This window comes from Anastrepha ludens, chromosome 2 (assembly GCF_028408465.1).
Source record: "Anastrepha ludens isolate Willacy chromosome 2, idAnaLude1.1, whole genome shotgun sequence".
NCBI classification, from domain to species: domain Eukaryota; kingdom Metazoa; phylum Arthropoda; class Insecta; order Diptera; family Tephritidae; genus Anastrepha; species Anastrepha ludens.
This window is the reverse complement of record NC_071498.1, coordinates 52,375,447-52,392,979: the sequence shown is the minus strand read 5'-3', so window position 1 is coordinate 52,392,979 and position 17,533 is coordinate 52,375,447. Positions and strand designations below refer to the sequence as shown.

General features: G+C 35.1%; 1 protein-coding gene across 1 annotated transcript in view; it reads right to left on the bottom strand.

The window, feature by feature from the left end:
- The window catches only part of LOC128871113 (serine protease 7), a 40,052-nt gene that overhangs the window by 19,849 nt on the left and 2,670 nt on the right, over nt 1–17,533 (bottom strand). The window lies entirely within an intron of this gene.

The following is a 17,533-nucleotide window of genomic DNA, read 5'->3' as shown; positions in this document are numbered from 1 at the left end:
AGAAGAATTATGACTAGCTGCTGGTGGATTGGTGGGTGGATGCTCTTTTTGTATTGAAACTGGAAAATGTTTCGTTTTTGGATTGATAATAGGTAGTCTTATATGTACGTATGTATGTGTGTATGTATATAGTAAATGGGCATCAAAGCGAATGACAAGACATTTATATAGATCGTGTGGCGGTAAATTAACTTGTTTCGGGCAATAAACCCAAATTAACGGGTTTTCTGATTTCAAAGTGTTTGCCAGCTAATGAAACAAATGTTGGCATTAGATTCTTAATTTTATCTCCCAGCACTAAAGATATTGCATAGTAAATCACATTGGGTTAGGACATTTTATTATCGAAAAAATGCTAATTATAATAATTATTTCAAATTGTGAGGAAGGAAATGCTAATTAAGTTGGTTTGCAGCAAAAATTTGCACCCGAGGCAAATATTCAATTCCTAGGGTTGTTTTAAAATAAAGCAAGTAAAATTTAGATTCTTTAAGGTTTCACTATTTTAGTTCAAAATATGGTTCTTAACACTTATATTTCAAAATTGGGATCATTTAAAAGTCCACCAAACCACCTTTACAAGTAAAATCCGCCAAACAGTCGATTAATGAATGGCCAATTGTTGCGAGCGTCGAGATATCGTTATTCAGCAATATTTTGCGCTAAAGCAGCGATATTCTCAAGAGAACCTTCATTTTTTGGCCTACCAGTTCCTTTTTCTATCCTCGACAGAAGCAGTTTCTTGAAAATTTTTCACTAACCTCTGAATTATCGACTCATTTGGACGATTATTTCCACCAAAACAAAATCAGGAATTTTGCGATATGTTAGACCATTTTCGATATGAGCTCCAATAATTTCAACGCGTTGTTCTATCGTTTAAAGTTGTGCATTTGTCTATTAGACAAATGTCAAAGGTCACTTAAACAAAAGGTGCTGTCTAGGAATTATTCACTACTGACATCTTGGCGTCACTTTTGAATGACCCTTTAGAAATGTTCGCTGAAAGTACTGAAAATACGCGTGCCAATCCATGTATATCTCACGAACAATTTGAACAATACACGTACAAAGTGGCGCAAAATTAATCACCCATCGAAAGATTTATAGTTTTTGCAAATGACGTCGTACGTCAATCATATTTGACTGTTGTGAGCTAGACAAGAGCAGCCAGTGTACAAACACACAAGTAATGGAGTGCGTAAAACTTAAAATGGAGATTTCCAAGACTGAAAATTATTATTATTATGTTTTTATTTTAAAAAAGTTAATAAAAAAAATTGGATGATTAATTTTGCGCCCCCGGGTATATGTACATTAAGATGAAGCAATTGTTTTTTCGTAATCGTTGCTAGCTAATTCGGATTCTACACAAAATTATGAGGAAAAGAGTCCCTTAAAACAAGGCTCTAAAGTCATTTTTGACCCCCAAAATTTTAAGTGAAACTATCTTTAATTAACACTTAAACGTGCAAGGTATTCCGTTATAAAAAATATATGCATACATATATGACTTGCAACACGGCGTTTAAAATATAACGTTAGAATATTTTTTAAGGACAAACATTTTTTTTTTCGAAATAACTAAAGAAAATGCGGTTGTATCTTTGAAGATGCGATAAAGATTTGGAGATTAATATTCACTCAAATACTAGGCATATCCCGGCACATTGGAATATTGAAGGAAACGCAAAAGCAGACGAAATGGCTAGAGGAGGATGTGACATGCATAAAGTTCTTGCAGATCGGTATTCACACCACGGGGAGCAATCAATAATGCAATATCCATAAAATACTTACAAATCGTGGATTGTCGATGGAGGGATCAGATGACATGCGAAGTCAGCAGAACGTTATGGCCCACCTACAACCATAACCAAATGTCAACAAGCGAAGGGATGCCTACAGCCTCACGGCACTGCTAACTGGTTTCTGGCGCATAGGAGAGCAAGTAACCAAAGAACGTATCTCTCACTGACTTACTATCATAGTTGTAATTCTCTGGAGAAAAAGAAAACTATCTTCCACTTCCTCTGTGAATGCCTTGCCCTGTGGAAAGCGAGGACCTTAAGCATTGCAAAACGCATTTGAAAATCTGAAAGAGCTGACTTAAGCAAACTTTTAAGGCTTCTTAATCGCACAGACTGGATATAGTCGTGAATGAAAAATATATTTTTTTTTTTTTTCATTCATATTTAAAGTCAATCTTTAAATCTAAAACATACTCATCAAAAACAGTTTTATAATGTTTTAAACTTCTAAATGACGTATCTAAGTGCTACAAAGTGCACCTTATCTGGGTGCCAGGCCACAGGAATATAGCAGAAAACTGCAAGGCGGATGAACTTGCACGAACCGGTACAACGCTCGATCTCCAACCGGATAATGCCCATGCCTATAGCCACTTGTAAATTACTTATAGACAGGGAAACCATCAAAAAGGTAAATACAAGCTGGCAAAACCTCACAACATGCGAACTAAGCAGACAGACATGGCCGAACTGGAACAGCGGTAGATCGAAAATCTTGTTAAGATTTAACAAAGAAGCTATAAGAAAAATGATAGGGGTATTAACTGGTCATTGTTTAATAGGCAGCCACGCTAGAAGGTTAGGACTCCCGTACTTTGATTTCTGTATAAGCTGCTTAATACAGAAGAAGAGGAAACAGTCAGACACCTTTTATGTGAGTGTGAAAGCTTAGGCTGCGCACTCTTGATACAGGATTTCCTGAGAAACTCTTAACCCGTAATCTTTTTCCACTTGAGCTACTCCTCTTGTACTGCTTTGCGGGCTATTATAAATAGTTTTAATAATTTTACGCTCAATTCGCTGCGACACTTTTTTTGGTCTGCCTGTAGATCCTTTCAACTCCAGTCTTCCTTGGTTTATGATATGACATATACATATACAGTTCTAATTTTGAGGGAGAACATATCTCTGGCTGATTTGCCTTTGTAGTGATTGAAATACACTAATTGAATAATATTTTTTGAAACTCTTTTTCCTGGCATTTTTTTTATTCAAACCTGAGATCACTTGTAGCACTGAAGACAATCACTTTATAACTAAATAATTCTTATCCCTTTCACATTCCATGCCATTTGCAAAAAAACCCAAATGAATGACATTCGCGGAAAATAACTGCATTTTTTGTTGTTTTCATTAGTTATGCAAATATTTTTTTGACACTTTTTAAATAGAGTAAACATCGTTTTTTGTTGTTTTTTTTGTAATGTGTGTGTTTATTTATTAACTGATGGCGCCTAATAGTCGTAGACAAGTACAGTAATGGAATGTGTGTATACATTTTTTGTTTGCCTTTTTATTTGTTGTTGGAATTTTCGAACAAAAGCTAAAATTTTTAAATTTTTCTTCACTATGCAAAGATATTCTTGAGAAACTGTATATTTTCACTTACGAACTTTATTTGTTCTTTTTTCAGTGAGTTCAAATGAAAAATTCATCTCACCCAACGATGGAATTAACTCGGGAAATGTTTCGCGCGATGATTTATTACGACTTTTGAAGTAGACTGACGAGACGAGAGTGCATTGTTCAGCTTACTTCGATTTTTGGGGTTGAAACACCACACTTAGCCATTGTGAAATGCTGGTCCAACGAGTTCCAACATGGTCGTCGAGCCTTGCAAGACAAATTTCGTAAAGGCAGCTCGAAAACGGCTGTTGTAACAGGAATAATCGATGCTGTACGCCAATAGATAACGCAATATCATCGATCGGATCGGAAAGTGTTGATATTTTACGTCTTACAAAGCTAAAAATACAGAACAGATTGAAAGAAAATATTTCAAAAAAACGCTAGGCCTCTTCGATTCCCCAAGCGTTAGCTAGTGGCGAATAGGTGAACCAACTGGTATAAATATACATACATATGTTGGTAGCGGTGGAAAAGAGCTGCAGAAGAATTATATTGGCCTGGAAGCACTTAATGAGTACCTACTTATGGGTAATGAGACTGCGTTCACAGAGGGAAACATTTGTTGCTTCAACTCGTTACTTATGATACTCATGCTCTGTCAACACCCTTTGTGTTCTCGTTCTTCTCAATGTTGTTGTTGATTTTAGACCGAAAACTAAACAATTGTAAGCAATGGAGTTGCCTTGTGCGGATAAGCAAAGTTGAAGCAACTAAAGTTTCCCTGTATGAACGCGGTGTAATGATTTCTCTTGAAAGAGATTTGGCAGCATTGAAAATAATGAATTATACCAGTTTTAAGAGATAGCACCATACACACTAGCAAGGAATCTTGCTCGATAACTTCTTTTTGCTTTCAGATGCAAATTTATCGTCAAGCGAGCAGAGAAGTAGCATATCGATGGCGCTTACCATCTCATCAACATACTTCAAGCTGATTAACCGATAACTGGTAAGCGCATATGTAATGAAAAATTTTCGAGTACGTTGTCCAAAACTATTTAAGTGCTAACTTTCAAGGAGAGGCATTTATTTAAGCACCTCAACTGAAGCCTTTCAATATTAGCTTGAAGGCTAATTGCATCAACTGTATTTTTATTTATAAATTTGTGTGAAATTATAAAAAATGTGTGAAGTTACTACGTTATCTGTGGTACGCCTAAAATGTGATATTTTCTGCATACGCCTCTTGATATTTATGTAGGTATATTTTACTAGTACTCGTATGACCAACTTGGATATTTCCAGCGTCAATTACATTTATTTCAAATAGCAAACAAATAAATTGAAATTTTTCGTATTATTCCCTCTAGCAGTCAAAATATCTAATTTCACATTAATTATAGATTTGTATATATGTACACACACATACAGTACCGCTCAACTGAATAGGTTTGAACATTATTTCTTCTATTTTTTCTTTTCTCTTTGTTCCTATGGCATTTTTTCCTTCTTTCTTTTTTGTTTTGAACATTCATTTGTTTACTCATAATATGAGAAAAAAATGTAACGGGTTCTATGCAACGGTAAATCAAAATTTTGCTTTCGTCGTGAAATTCGCAAGATATGTGGTCTATTTTTGGCTCATCTGATTAGGTTTGACAATTTTGATTTCACTTTTTGATTGACTGCGTGATTGAAAACATATAATTTCTTTGGTCTACTTAAATTTAAAGTAATTGCTACCATTTTTTTTAATATGGGTCGGGAAAAATCTTTAACCGATTTTGAAAAAGGTCAAATTAAAGGCTATATTGAATCTGGCCTAAAACATAATGAAATAGCAAAGAAGACTGGCCAAAACGTGGTAAGCAATTTTCTTCGTAATGAAGCCGATTACGGGAAAAAATGAAAGGAGGAAAAAAGTATGCTTCAACTGCATCAGAGAGGCGACTAATCCTTCGAACTGCTTCGAATTCCCACCTCTCTGCCAGTAAAATCAGGGATGAATGCGGTGTAAATGCTAGTTTGGCAACGGTATAACGAGTTATTTGGAGTGCTAAACACTTAAAGAGATTAAAAATATAAAAAAACCTACTCTCAATGATGCACGGAAGGAAGCGCGACTTTGATTTGCGCTGGATCACATGACATGGAACAAGGAGTGGAAGGCTGTGGTCTTCCCCGACAAAAAAAAGTTCAATCTCGACGGACCGGATGGCTACAACTATTATTTTCACGATATGCGAAAAGAGGAATGCTTTTTGAGTAGTCATCACTCCTGTACAGGAGGCGTAATGGTTTGGGGAGCCATATCGTTGTATGGAACTTGCGAGCTGCAGTTTGCTTCATCAAAGATGAATGCAAATGTCTACAAGACTGTGCTCCAAAAGGCTTTGCCCCAGTTTTCTGAAATTTTTGGACCTATTCAATGGACGTACCAACAAGACAACGTCCCCATCCATACAGCCCGGGTTACAAAACAGTGGATTAAGGACCAGAATGTCAACTTACTCGAGTGGCCGCCATACTCCCCAGACATAAATATTATCGAGAACAATTGGGGACTTTTATCCAGGAGAGTGTATGAAGAAGGAAGACAATTTCAAGACTCGGCGACCCTGGTTGAAGCGATTAGAAAAGCCTGGTCAACTATTTCACTGAGTGAAATTGAAAAATATTACGATTCCTTATCAACTCGAATGTTTGAAGTAATTAAGAATAAAGGTGGTCATACCAAATATTAAATAATGCAGAAATAGTGTATTTTATTATTTAAGTTACCAAGTGCCATGAAATATTGCTGCGAATAATTTTTTTTTTATAGTTTTGTTGGTCAAACCTATTCACTTGAGTTAAAAATAATGTAGACTTTCTGCTATGTTTTTGAAAATATAATAAAAAAAAAAATATAAAAACCAAACCAAAAAAAAAACAAAAACTTTCGTATTTTATAAATAATTGATCGTTTTACTTAACAAAATTTATTTGGTTTAAATCCGAGTGTTCGTTATGAAGATATTATGTTCTAAGTCTAAAAAAGAAGTCAAACCTATTCAGTTGAGCGGCACTGTACATAGATGGCATGCAACAAAAGAACGATGCACAAAATCGGTCAAAATTGGCCCGACTGGGGATTGTAAAAGATCATCATTTTCTGACAGCTTTGACCTCGCTGAATCGAAAAATGACACTTAGAATGTTGTAAACCCTGGGGAAAGTGTTGAAAAACCACCCTCATCCCTTAATCTCAAAATATGAATATAAACTGTAAAACATTTTAATACAAAAATAGCACGAGTTTTATTCTCATATATTATTTAATTTTATAAGCAATTATAAGTAAAAAGATGTAAAATCAGATACACCCTTATCAGTTTTAAAAAACCACCCCTTTGCACCCTTACATTGAGTGAAGTAATTATCTATTGTTTTAATCATTTTTTTCATCCCAAGATTATTGTCATTAATAATATTTTTTCTCTCAAGCGAGCTGATAATTACCCCATAGAATTTTAATACCCCCTGGTATTTTTGAAACCACCCCTATTATATCCTTCTTACAAAATACAATCAAAAGTGTCCAAAAAGCCGAAAGTTGTTTCTTTTTCTAATCCATATAATCTTTGTCCTATACGAATGTTAAAAAGACTCTAGTAAACTTCAAAATCCCCACACTAAAAAAACTCACCCCCTTTACACCCCTTATATAAAAATAAATCATTAAAATTCCCAAAAAAGCGTAAGAAATCTATTCTTTTTTGCTTTCGTTACTTGCTTCTTGACCTTATTTCAAAAACATTCTAATCAATTTAAGGAGCACCTGATGGCTTAAAAAACAACCTTTTTTACATCCCTTAAAAAATAAGTAATAGTCAAAACTTATATACTGATAAAAAAATAGTGTTAATATTGTCAATTTTTTTAGCAAAACCACCTGGTAAAAATAAACAAGAATCTGTTAGCCCCTGGTCATATTACAAAACTACCCCTATCATTTGCTTAAAAACACTAATAAGGTTCAATCCTTTTTCTATAGTACCCATCCCTTTTGCAATAAGAATAATAATTAAATCATTAAAGTTCACCAAAAGCAAGAGGATCCTATCACATCAGAGAACGAATTTTCTTTTCACCCCTTATAATAACTCTAACTGATTTATATAGATATACATGTGGGTGTTATCAAGTTAGAATGGCCAGTAGGTACTTTGCTGACCATGTTGACTCTACTGGAGACTTTAACTGCCAAATCGCAAAGGAAACTGCAAAATTAAATTATCATAAATATGGCATTGATTTAGATCTTCAGAACAGTTTACTTCTAAAAGCCCAAATTCGTTCCAGACATTCGAATAGCTTAAAGTATTACGTGTATGTGCTTATAAATAAAACATTGGAGGGCCTTCCTTCAATAATTGGACACAGTTGTGGCTGCAAAGTTGGTAATAGGGTTAATGGATGTTGTGCCCATGTAACATTAATAATTTGGTACTATGGTTACGCAAGATTTGACGACATTCAAAAACCTGGAATACATGAAAATGTTGTATTCCCACCCGGGACTGCAGACTGCATTGATGAATCAGATACGTCAGATGAATCACAAGAAGAAGAAGAATGAATACGCTACATCTAATTTACAGCTTCGGAGGATGAATTAGACGTGATCATCTTGCCAAGAAGCAAGTAACGAAAGAAAAGAAGAATAGATTTCTTACGCTTTTTTGGGAATTTTAATGATTTATTTTTATATAAGGGGTGTAAAGGGGGTGAGTTTTTTTAGTGTGGGGATTTTGAAGTTTACTAGAGTATTTTTAACATTCATATAGGACAAAGATTATATGGATTAGAAAAAGAAACAACTTTCGGCTTTTTGGACACTTTTGATTGTATTTTGTAAGAAGGATATAATAGGGGTGGTTTCAAAAATACCAGGGGGTATTAAAATTCTATGGGGTAATTATCAGCTCGCTTGAGAGAAAAAATATTATTAATGACAATAATCTTGGGATGAAAAAAATGATTAAAACAATAGATAATTACTTCACTCAATGTAAGGGTGCAAAGGGGTGGTTTTTTAAAACTGATAAGGGTGTATCTGATTTTACATCTTTTTACTTATAATTGCTTATAAAATTAAATAATATATGAGAATAAAACTCGTGCTATTTTTGTATTAAAATGTTTTACAGTTTATATTCATATTTTGAGATTAAGGGATGAGGGTGGTTTTTCAACACTTTCCCCAGGGTTTACAACATTCTAAGTGTCATTTTTCGATTCAGCGAGGTCAAAGCTGTCAGAAAATGATGATCTTTTACAATCCCCAGTCGGGCCAATTTTGACCGATTTTGTGCATCGTTCTTTGTATTGTTTTTACTCCACAAAATTCCCCACTTAGTAACAACTTACCCTTCACAAGCAATTATATAATATCATATTCAATTTCAATTGTTTCGTTTCATCTGCATCTGTAATCTACATATCTATCAACATCAGTTGTAGCAATGATGGGAAAAGTGTGTACATATTTAACTTTAGTTTACTGAGTATGCAATTAAAATAGAGTTGCATGACTACTTACATTTAAGCAGGAAATTCTTAAACAGATTAGGTGAAGTAAAATTTTCTCAATGTTTTCTGCTCTATGTCTTTCGTGAGTCATATCTCATGATGTGTACAGGCTTATCGGGAAAGTCCGCGAAGATAATTAAGAGTATTAACTCATTAATTTGATTATAGGTATGATATGATGGTCAAAAATTTATACTTTTCGAGATACTCAAATTTAAAGATTATTTGAAAAAATATAAATAGTTTTTCTTTTATGTACCCACTTTCTTTCAATGTGAAGGTTATTTAAAAGCTTTGCTTTTTTTGTGGTTTTTTACCCTTAATAAATATATGCATAAAATTTTAACCAAGCCATGACAACTACAAATGGCTGGTTTGAATTTACGATTTCTGACTAATTATTTACTACTTCACATTTTAAAAAGTAGAATTCTTAGCTATCCAAAAATATAAAATCATTCAATGAAACAAGTAACCCGTGGACGGATTGCAGGCTCAACAAGTGGAGTGTAAAATTTCATAAGAAGAAAAAATACCAGTCTAACGGTTAGACGCGATAGAAGTGAAACCTTCCGTAAAACAAACTGAAACAGAATGAGACGAAAGCAGCATTAGGAGCGGGGTAATTATAGGTTCATTATAATATTGCTATAAAGTTCATATTTTATTTTCTTCATTTTATTATTATTCATCCTCAATGTTTTCAATTTTAACAAATGATACGAGTGGCTTATGATAGCTAAAATACGATACAAATGCTTTGGTTTCGATGTTGTCAACATATCTTTGAAATACCGCGTCAATTGTTGTTTTTGATCGTGTTGTCGATTCAGTGCGATTGTTACACATTTTTAAATTGAATGTTGTATTGAGAAAGTCAATTAAAGGAACCGCTGTGTCCAATGCAAAATTTACGTTAAAATCGCCACTTAAAATCATTGGAACTTTATCGTAATCTTTTCTAAGTATCCGCGATACTTCTGGTGTATGGCCCGCACACATATGTACTAGCATACCTACAAACATACATACGTATGAGGCTTAAACTAAACACCAAAGCAAGTAATAGGCAGTGTAGTATACATACTACAATACTCACTATACTAGCGTGGCTCAGCAGTATGCAGCCACACATATACGTATATCAACATATAACGCTTCGTAGCCAAGAGTGGGGAGGCTACGAAGCACCGCACAAAGAGGAGACGGAGAATAGGGAACGCTGTATAACTGTGTTCTATCTCATTCTCCCGCAGGCTATATACTATACGATCTATATGTATGTCTCTTTTTAGTGTCGCTTTTTCGTTTCATCGAGTCTGAAATCACTCCCAACGATTCTAAAGAAGTTTTCACTTCAAAAAATTATCAAAATGCGTGGCTAGAAACAAATTGCAAATTTAAACGTGTTTATTCCTTATAATTCGTTGTCGATATAAGCACCGTTATTCATTTCCAGGTAAGCCTCTTTATTGCATCGGGTAATTTATTTATTCTTTATTTTTTACATTTTTTGTACAGTCGAGTCCCGATAATTCGAAATGGCAAGGGGATCAGTTTTTTTTTTATTTACATAGAAATTCAAATTATCGCGATTTCCATTAAACAAGGCTCAAAAAAGAAGAATTTAAATAAACGAGGCTTTTATATTTCATCATGTATACTTAATAAATTTAATTTTAAGTACATTCAATTGTACGCTTTTCATGTTAAATTTATAATAACAAAATACGTAATTTTTTAATAACATAAAATTGGTTTTTAAAAAAGTCTGTTATTTTCGATTGTTTGACACTTTTTTCTTTAAGTTTTTCTATTTTATTTTCCAATTTTTCCAAATAAGGCTATCGCCACTGTCTTGAGTAGCATTTGTTGATAGAAAATGTTTCAATCGGTGAACTAACGCTATGGCTTGTGTGGTTGTTAAAGTTTCATCTCCTTCGGCGTCACCATCATCCTCGTCACTTTCATTACTGACATGCAAAACTTCTTCCAAAATATCGTTATCTGTTACCATACCAGTTACAGCAATGTCATTGTCAACGTTAACATATTCCTCGAAAGATCCGGCATTTTCCGAGTATTCAGATATAGCTTCCCGCAGATAATCTATGTTTAAATGACTATTTTCTAAATAGGTAATCATCGTTTAATGTTTTATTGAAACCACAAGCACGGAAGCAGTTTCGAATGTACAAAATGCTTACATTTTTCCAAGCTTCGTAAGCAATTTGTGTAGCTGCTAACATTGTGCAACTAAACTTTTTCTTTTGATCAATTCTGTTAGATTAATAAACATTTCCTTGCGGTATAAGGCTTTAAAATATTTTATAATGCCCAGGTCAAGGGGCTGCAGCTTAGATGTGGTATTAGGTGGCAAAAACTCAATCTTTACGTGGCTCAGATGAGAATTTATGCTATGCGCCGTACAGTTGTATATAAATAACAATATCCTTCGACTCTTAGCTGCCATGGTGTCATTTAATATTATATTTCAAGCCATTCGTTAAAAATTATTGATGTCATCCAGGCCTTCTTGGTGTGCCGACAATGCACTGGAAAGTAAGAAATGTTTTTAAAGCACCTTGGTTTCGCTGACTTCCCAATAAGCAAGGGCTTAAGTTTTTTGGATGGCACCCATGTTTACGCAAAATAACAAAGTCACTCTTTCCTTACTGTGCTTGCCCCCATGCCATTTTTCATTTTTAAAGCAGTAGGTTCGATCTAGTAAACACTTATAAAACAACCCAGTTTCATCTGCATTAAATATATCCTTAGCTTCGTAGTTTTTAATCAGGTCACTTAACTTTTCCTTTCAGTCAGAACAAACGCCTTCATTAACAAACGCACTTTCGCCGCACATTTTTTTTAAGGAGATATTGTTTCGTTGTTTACAACGATCTATAGCTAGCCACTGCTTACCTTTAAACCTGTTATATTCATAGCTCTGACAAAAAACAAAGCTTTTTCTCTTAATAGTTCTCCACCAATGGGAACATTACTCTCACAGCGGTGCGTAAACCTCAAGAGTACAGATTTTTCTACATTTGGATGTTCAGCATGTTTCTGACGTTGCAGTGTACTATGAGATGATGTTTGCAGAATAAACTCTCTTTTATGTAAAACTGACGTGATTGTTGATGAAGCGATATTAAATTGTTTTGCCAAGTCAATTTTTTTTTTTTGTTCCGTTATCAATGGCTGAAATAATGTCTTGCTTTTGCGCGATTGATAAGGTCTTATGCGTACGCCTATTTGCCATTTCTAAGAAATGATGTTCCGCTTAGAATAAAACTCGACAAACTAAACGAAAACAGTGTGAGAAGCGCAAAATTCAACATGCACAACGACATTAAGGCGTCATAGCTGTTTGCAAAACACAACGGTAATTAATTTACCGACAAAAACTTTCAAATTGCAATACGAAATATAAGAGGTTACGAAAAAAAAATTTCAATTTACAAGAGGTTTAATATTCTGAGTTGTGAAAAAGAGTACGAACTAACGAGGAGCCCAAAATGTATGGAATTTTTACAAATTAAAGCATTTTTTTCAAGGCGATAGAATTTTTTTCGATTTATCGCGGTTTTGGATTTAGCAGGTTACAAATTATCGAGTCTCAACTGTATTTAGATATTTATTTATCATCAGTGCATAGAACCGACTATTCAAAGGCTAACTCATAATTTTTTTTTATGTTTTTATATATTCCTCCATATATTGGGATGTAATCAGATAATTCGATTAATATATTTACGTTTTTTTTAGATTCCTTGACTGAAAGCTGCATTGATGGCATATGGTAATTGTACTACTGTGTGGCGAAAAGTAAGGAGAATTTATTTGTCAAACTTCGCGGGATTAAAATTTCGCTCTAGTTATTTTTTTCATGAGTTGGCAACACTGTTAATACCATCTGGACCAACTTTCATGTGAATGGACCAACTTTCAGTAATATATTTACGCTTGTGTTTACCAAACGACCAAGAGTGCATTTTTCGATTTTTACAATGTCTGATTTGATTGAGCAGAGAAGTGCCATCAAATTTTGTTTGCGGAATGAAATTTCGGCTGCGGAAACGTTTAGCATGTTGCAGAAGGCATTTGGTGATTCGACCATGTCGCAGAAAAATGTTTATAAGTGGTACAAAGACTTCAAAGAGGGTGGAGAACGTGTTGATGACTTGGAGCGCTCCGGACGACCATCGACGTTAACATATGACCAACTCGTCAATAAAGTGAAGGAGTTAGTGCTCAAAAATCGTCGGTTGCCTGTTAAAGACCTTACTGATATGATCGGAATATCAGAAGGATCTGTGAAAACCATTTTGGAAGACCATTTGGGCCTACGAAAAGTCAAATCTCGTTTGGTACCGAAAACTCTCAATTTCTTGGAAAAAAGTCGTCGCGTTGATGTGTGTGAAACAATGCTTTCAGACTATCAGGATAAGCTCAAATGCATCATTACGGGAGATGAGATTTATGCTTACGACCCTGAAACAACCGACAGTTTTTTTCGATTTTCGTGGTGTGGTGCACTATGAACTCCTTCCACCTGGCCAACTGTTAATAAGGAACATTATTTGAGCGTTATGCATCGTTTTCGTGAAGCAATTCGTCTAAGAAGACCAGAATTATGGGCCAACAACTCTTAGTTTTTGCATCACGATAATGCAACGTCTCACACTGCACTCGTTCTTCGTGACCATTTCGCCAAAAATTGCACGCATATCGTTCCGCAACCACCGTATTCGCCTGATTTGGCTCCGTGTGACTTCGGGTTATTCCCAAAACTAAAGACACCACTACGGGGAACGCGTTTCGAGTCGATTGAGGAGATAAAAGCTGAATCGAAGAAGGTGCTGATGGCAATACCGGAAATGGACTATTTAGCATGTTTCGGGGATTGAAAAAATCGTTGGCATAAGTGTATTTCATCGAGAGGGGATTATTTTGAAGGGGATGAAATTGATTTACAAGAATAAATAAAGATTTTTCATTTTACAACCAAATTCACCTTACTTTTTGCCCGCAGTAGTATTTAGCTATGAATAAGCACAATCAGTCTGGGGAACTCAAGTTCCTGGTAAGGATATTGAGAAATATCCAACATAGCTGCAGCTGAGAGTTTTAAAATGAATGAACAGGCGAGGCATTTTCTTCTATTCTGAAGTTATTCTAAACTAAAGAGTAAGCACCAGAGGCTATAAGTTGACGAAGGCTATGAGAAATTTAAAGATCGAAGTGTTATAAAAATCTTTTAGGTGTACATAGAAGATGAATTTTTTTATGATGAAACAAAAGTAGGAAATATATTCAACGAATCTTAATGGATCTTTTTTTTTGTTTTTTTGTCGGGACAACAAGTGCAGGACTCAGACAATAATTAAGTCCATTGTACTACACTTGGATCTTGATAATTTTACTTTCGTTGAAAAGAAAATTGAAAGTAGCTTATTTGCATATAATCTTATACCTATTGATCAACAAAACAGTAATTCCAATTGAAAAAATTGTGAATATTTAAAATTTTTCAACATTCCTTCAGCAATATTAACACTTTGTAAATATCTTTTGAAAAAGTTTTGTATTTCCACGGAAAAACAAGTAAAGGGTCTTTAAAAAGATGCGCCTAGATGTTGTTTCAAAATAAAACAAGTAAAAATGTACGTTCTTTCAGGTTTCACTATTTTTATTTAAAATATAGCTCTTAGCAACCAAATGTGATCAAATTAGATCATTTAGTTATTGTGAACGTCAAGATATTGATGTTGAAGGTTGATCAGCAAGACTTTGCGCCACAGCAGCAATATTCCCAACAGAATGTCCACTTTTTGGTCTGCTAGTCCTTTTTTTATCTTCGACAGTTTCTTCAAACTTTTTCCCCAACCTTCGAATTGTCGACTCATTCGGTTTATTATTTCCACCAAACAAATCACGAATTTCGCGATATGTTGTTCTTAAATAAGTTTCAATAATTTTAAAGAGTTAATCTATCTGTTAAAGTTGTAAAATTGACAAATTTCAAAGATCACATAAAAAAGTTTACTGTCTAGGAATTATTCACTCCTCATATCTATGCGCCGTTTATAATGTTAGGGGTGAATTTATGCTTTTACCTGTGAAAACTGGGTTTTTCAACACTAAGTACAGATTTTGAGGGTCAATTACGTCTAACTAAATTAAAGACAATACTGATCAAAGCCCTGGTGGAAAACTTAGTATTTGTTAATTCAAATCAGTGGAGTATTGCATTCTTACATACTAAGATCTCAATTCAGATGGATTATAAAATTAACTATGAAAGTAAGTATTGTTTATAAATATATTTAATATTTAATATTATAAAAGAAGGGAATCTTCTGAGCGAAGCTCTGTGCTATGAAATTATATTTTGAATTCTAAAGCCGACCTGGTGATAGATACAGTTTGAATTGTTCGGAATCAGTTTAGCACCAATTGTTTTTCTGTGCTCTAAAATTTCGCACTTGAGTACTGTTAGAAGATCGAACCAGGTTTGCATCGGTTATTTTCGATGACTGAGCTCAGGGACCACAATATGCTACAACTAACCAATACATGAAGGTCTACTCATAAAAGGAAAATACCTTACAACACTTTCCCGTGCCGTAAGGCTCAATAAATTTGTTCAAAGGAAGTCAGAAGTACCATATTGCAGTACGCTAAAGCCCGCTTGAGAAATCAAGCTCAAATATGTACATAAACCATAAATGAGTTCAGCCTGAAGATTAGGCAACTTTCACGCCCTTCTCACTACATATTTGAGGTCCTTACCCTCCTAAACTCTAATCAGATTCTCAGTGAGCGTTCAAAAAATAAGCCCATTTTCGCTTTCGACGCTGAAACTAACTTGGTTTGGATTATCCTGTTTACATATTAGAAACATTTTTCTGATTAATCTAAAACTCCAGAGTAGTACAATAAGTGCTCAGATGCCCGATGATTCACGATTTCTATGCTTTTGTCGATGATTTCGGCTATTAGCCTGCAAGAGTGTGTCTCATCTTTATATAATATTACCAGAATCGAATTGGTGGAACCTCTGCTTTGCTATTCAGCGATCAAAGTATTTTTGACATTTCCTCACGTGAATTGAAAAAATTTTGCAAACAAATTTATATTCAGATTTATTCAATGTTGAAAACTTTGGTATACAGTTTTTAAAAGTCAAATGAATACCTTCGGTTCTTTTCAACATTTTTAAAAATTGTGTCTCCTTTGGTATAAAATATAAATACATTTTTTTTGGAAAAAATTTATATTTTTTTATTTCTGATATCTCCTTATCATACCTGGACCTTGACGGTGGTAGTTGGACTTGCGTGCATCTGTGAAAGGCTGGGGTATGCCAACAAGTGCTTAGGTACTCCAAAACTGTCACCCATATTGGAGAGGCTAGCCTAGAGATATCAAGTCCGTCTCACTTGCTGAGTAACTTGCCGGTAGGTTATCAACGTTCGCAAGTACAGAAGCATTTGTCTCATAATGAGCGGCTCCCTGAGTATTCTAAAGTCTCCGTGTGCAAGACTCAGGCACGAGCGATGGTCATACTACTGAAGCCCCGGTTGTTCAGATGGTTACCACAGGTCCGGACAATCAGCAAGCTACTGAGGTTAAAAATCCTGTCCTAAGGCAGACAAAAATTAGGAGTGATTCCGAAAGTAGTCTACTAGATCGAACAGTGTTTGGCAGCGCGGTGTATACCACGGACGAAGAGGATATCTCTTGAGTATCCGCAATGTCCAAGGACCAGACTGTAATGCCGTCCGCTGATCTAAAGACCAAGCCGCATGATACTCCATCAAAGAGGCCCGGCAACGAAAGAGGAAATCTTGAGAAGCTGAGCAAACGTAACTCAACTTCGTTTTCTTCACGGGATAAAGCGCTGAGAAAGAAGCACGCACACAAAGTCCGAAAATACGAGAACCAGCATGCTTTGAGTACGACAAGCGAGTCAGAAAGCTCCTTGCGAAAGCCGGAATAGCCTTCGAAGTTGAATTCCTCAGTTCGAAGAAAGCCATCGGAAACGGAGACTGACGTCAACTTGAGACATTCAACTTCAAAAGCTGCAAATTTGGTAAAGAAAAGGGGCAGCCACATCGTCAAAAAGACAAAGATCTAATGACAACCGGGCGTCTGAGAATAAGCGGAAGAAACCATCTCCAAGTTTAAACTTACCAACGAAGTTACAAAGACCCATTATCAACCGTGGTCAGCCGGAAGGTAAAGTCACCAAGGAGAAGTGGCTCCTGGTAGAAGAGAAAATAATTCGACTTATTCTCACAGAGATCAAACAAGGCTTCAATAAAAATAAAGTCAAAAATTATAATCATATTTATGTGTCGAAAATTTTGTTTCTTCTTCTTCCTAATTGGCGCGATAACCGCTTATGCGATTTTGGTCGAGTTTAACAAAGCGTGCCAGTGGAACCAGGAGGTATTCCTATTCCTCTGCTACCGCCAGCTGCTATCATATCGAATACCTTCAGAATACCAACAACAAATCGATCGAAGCGAACATTAATAAGCAGACACACAGTAATTCAGATTAACTTTCCG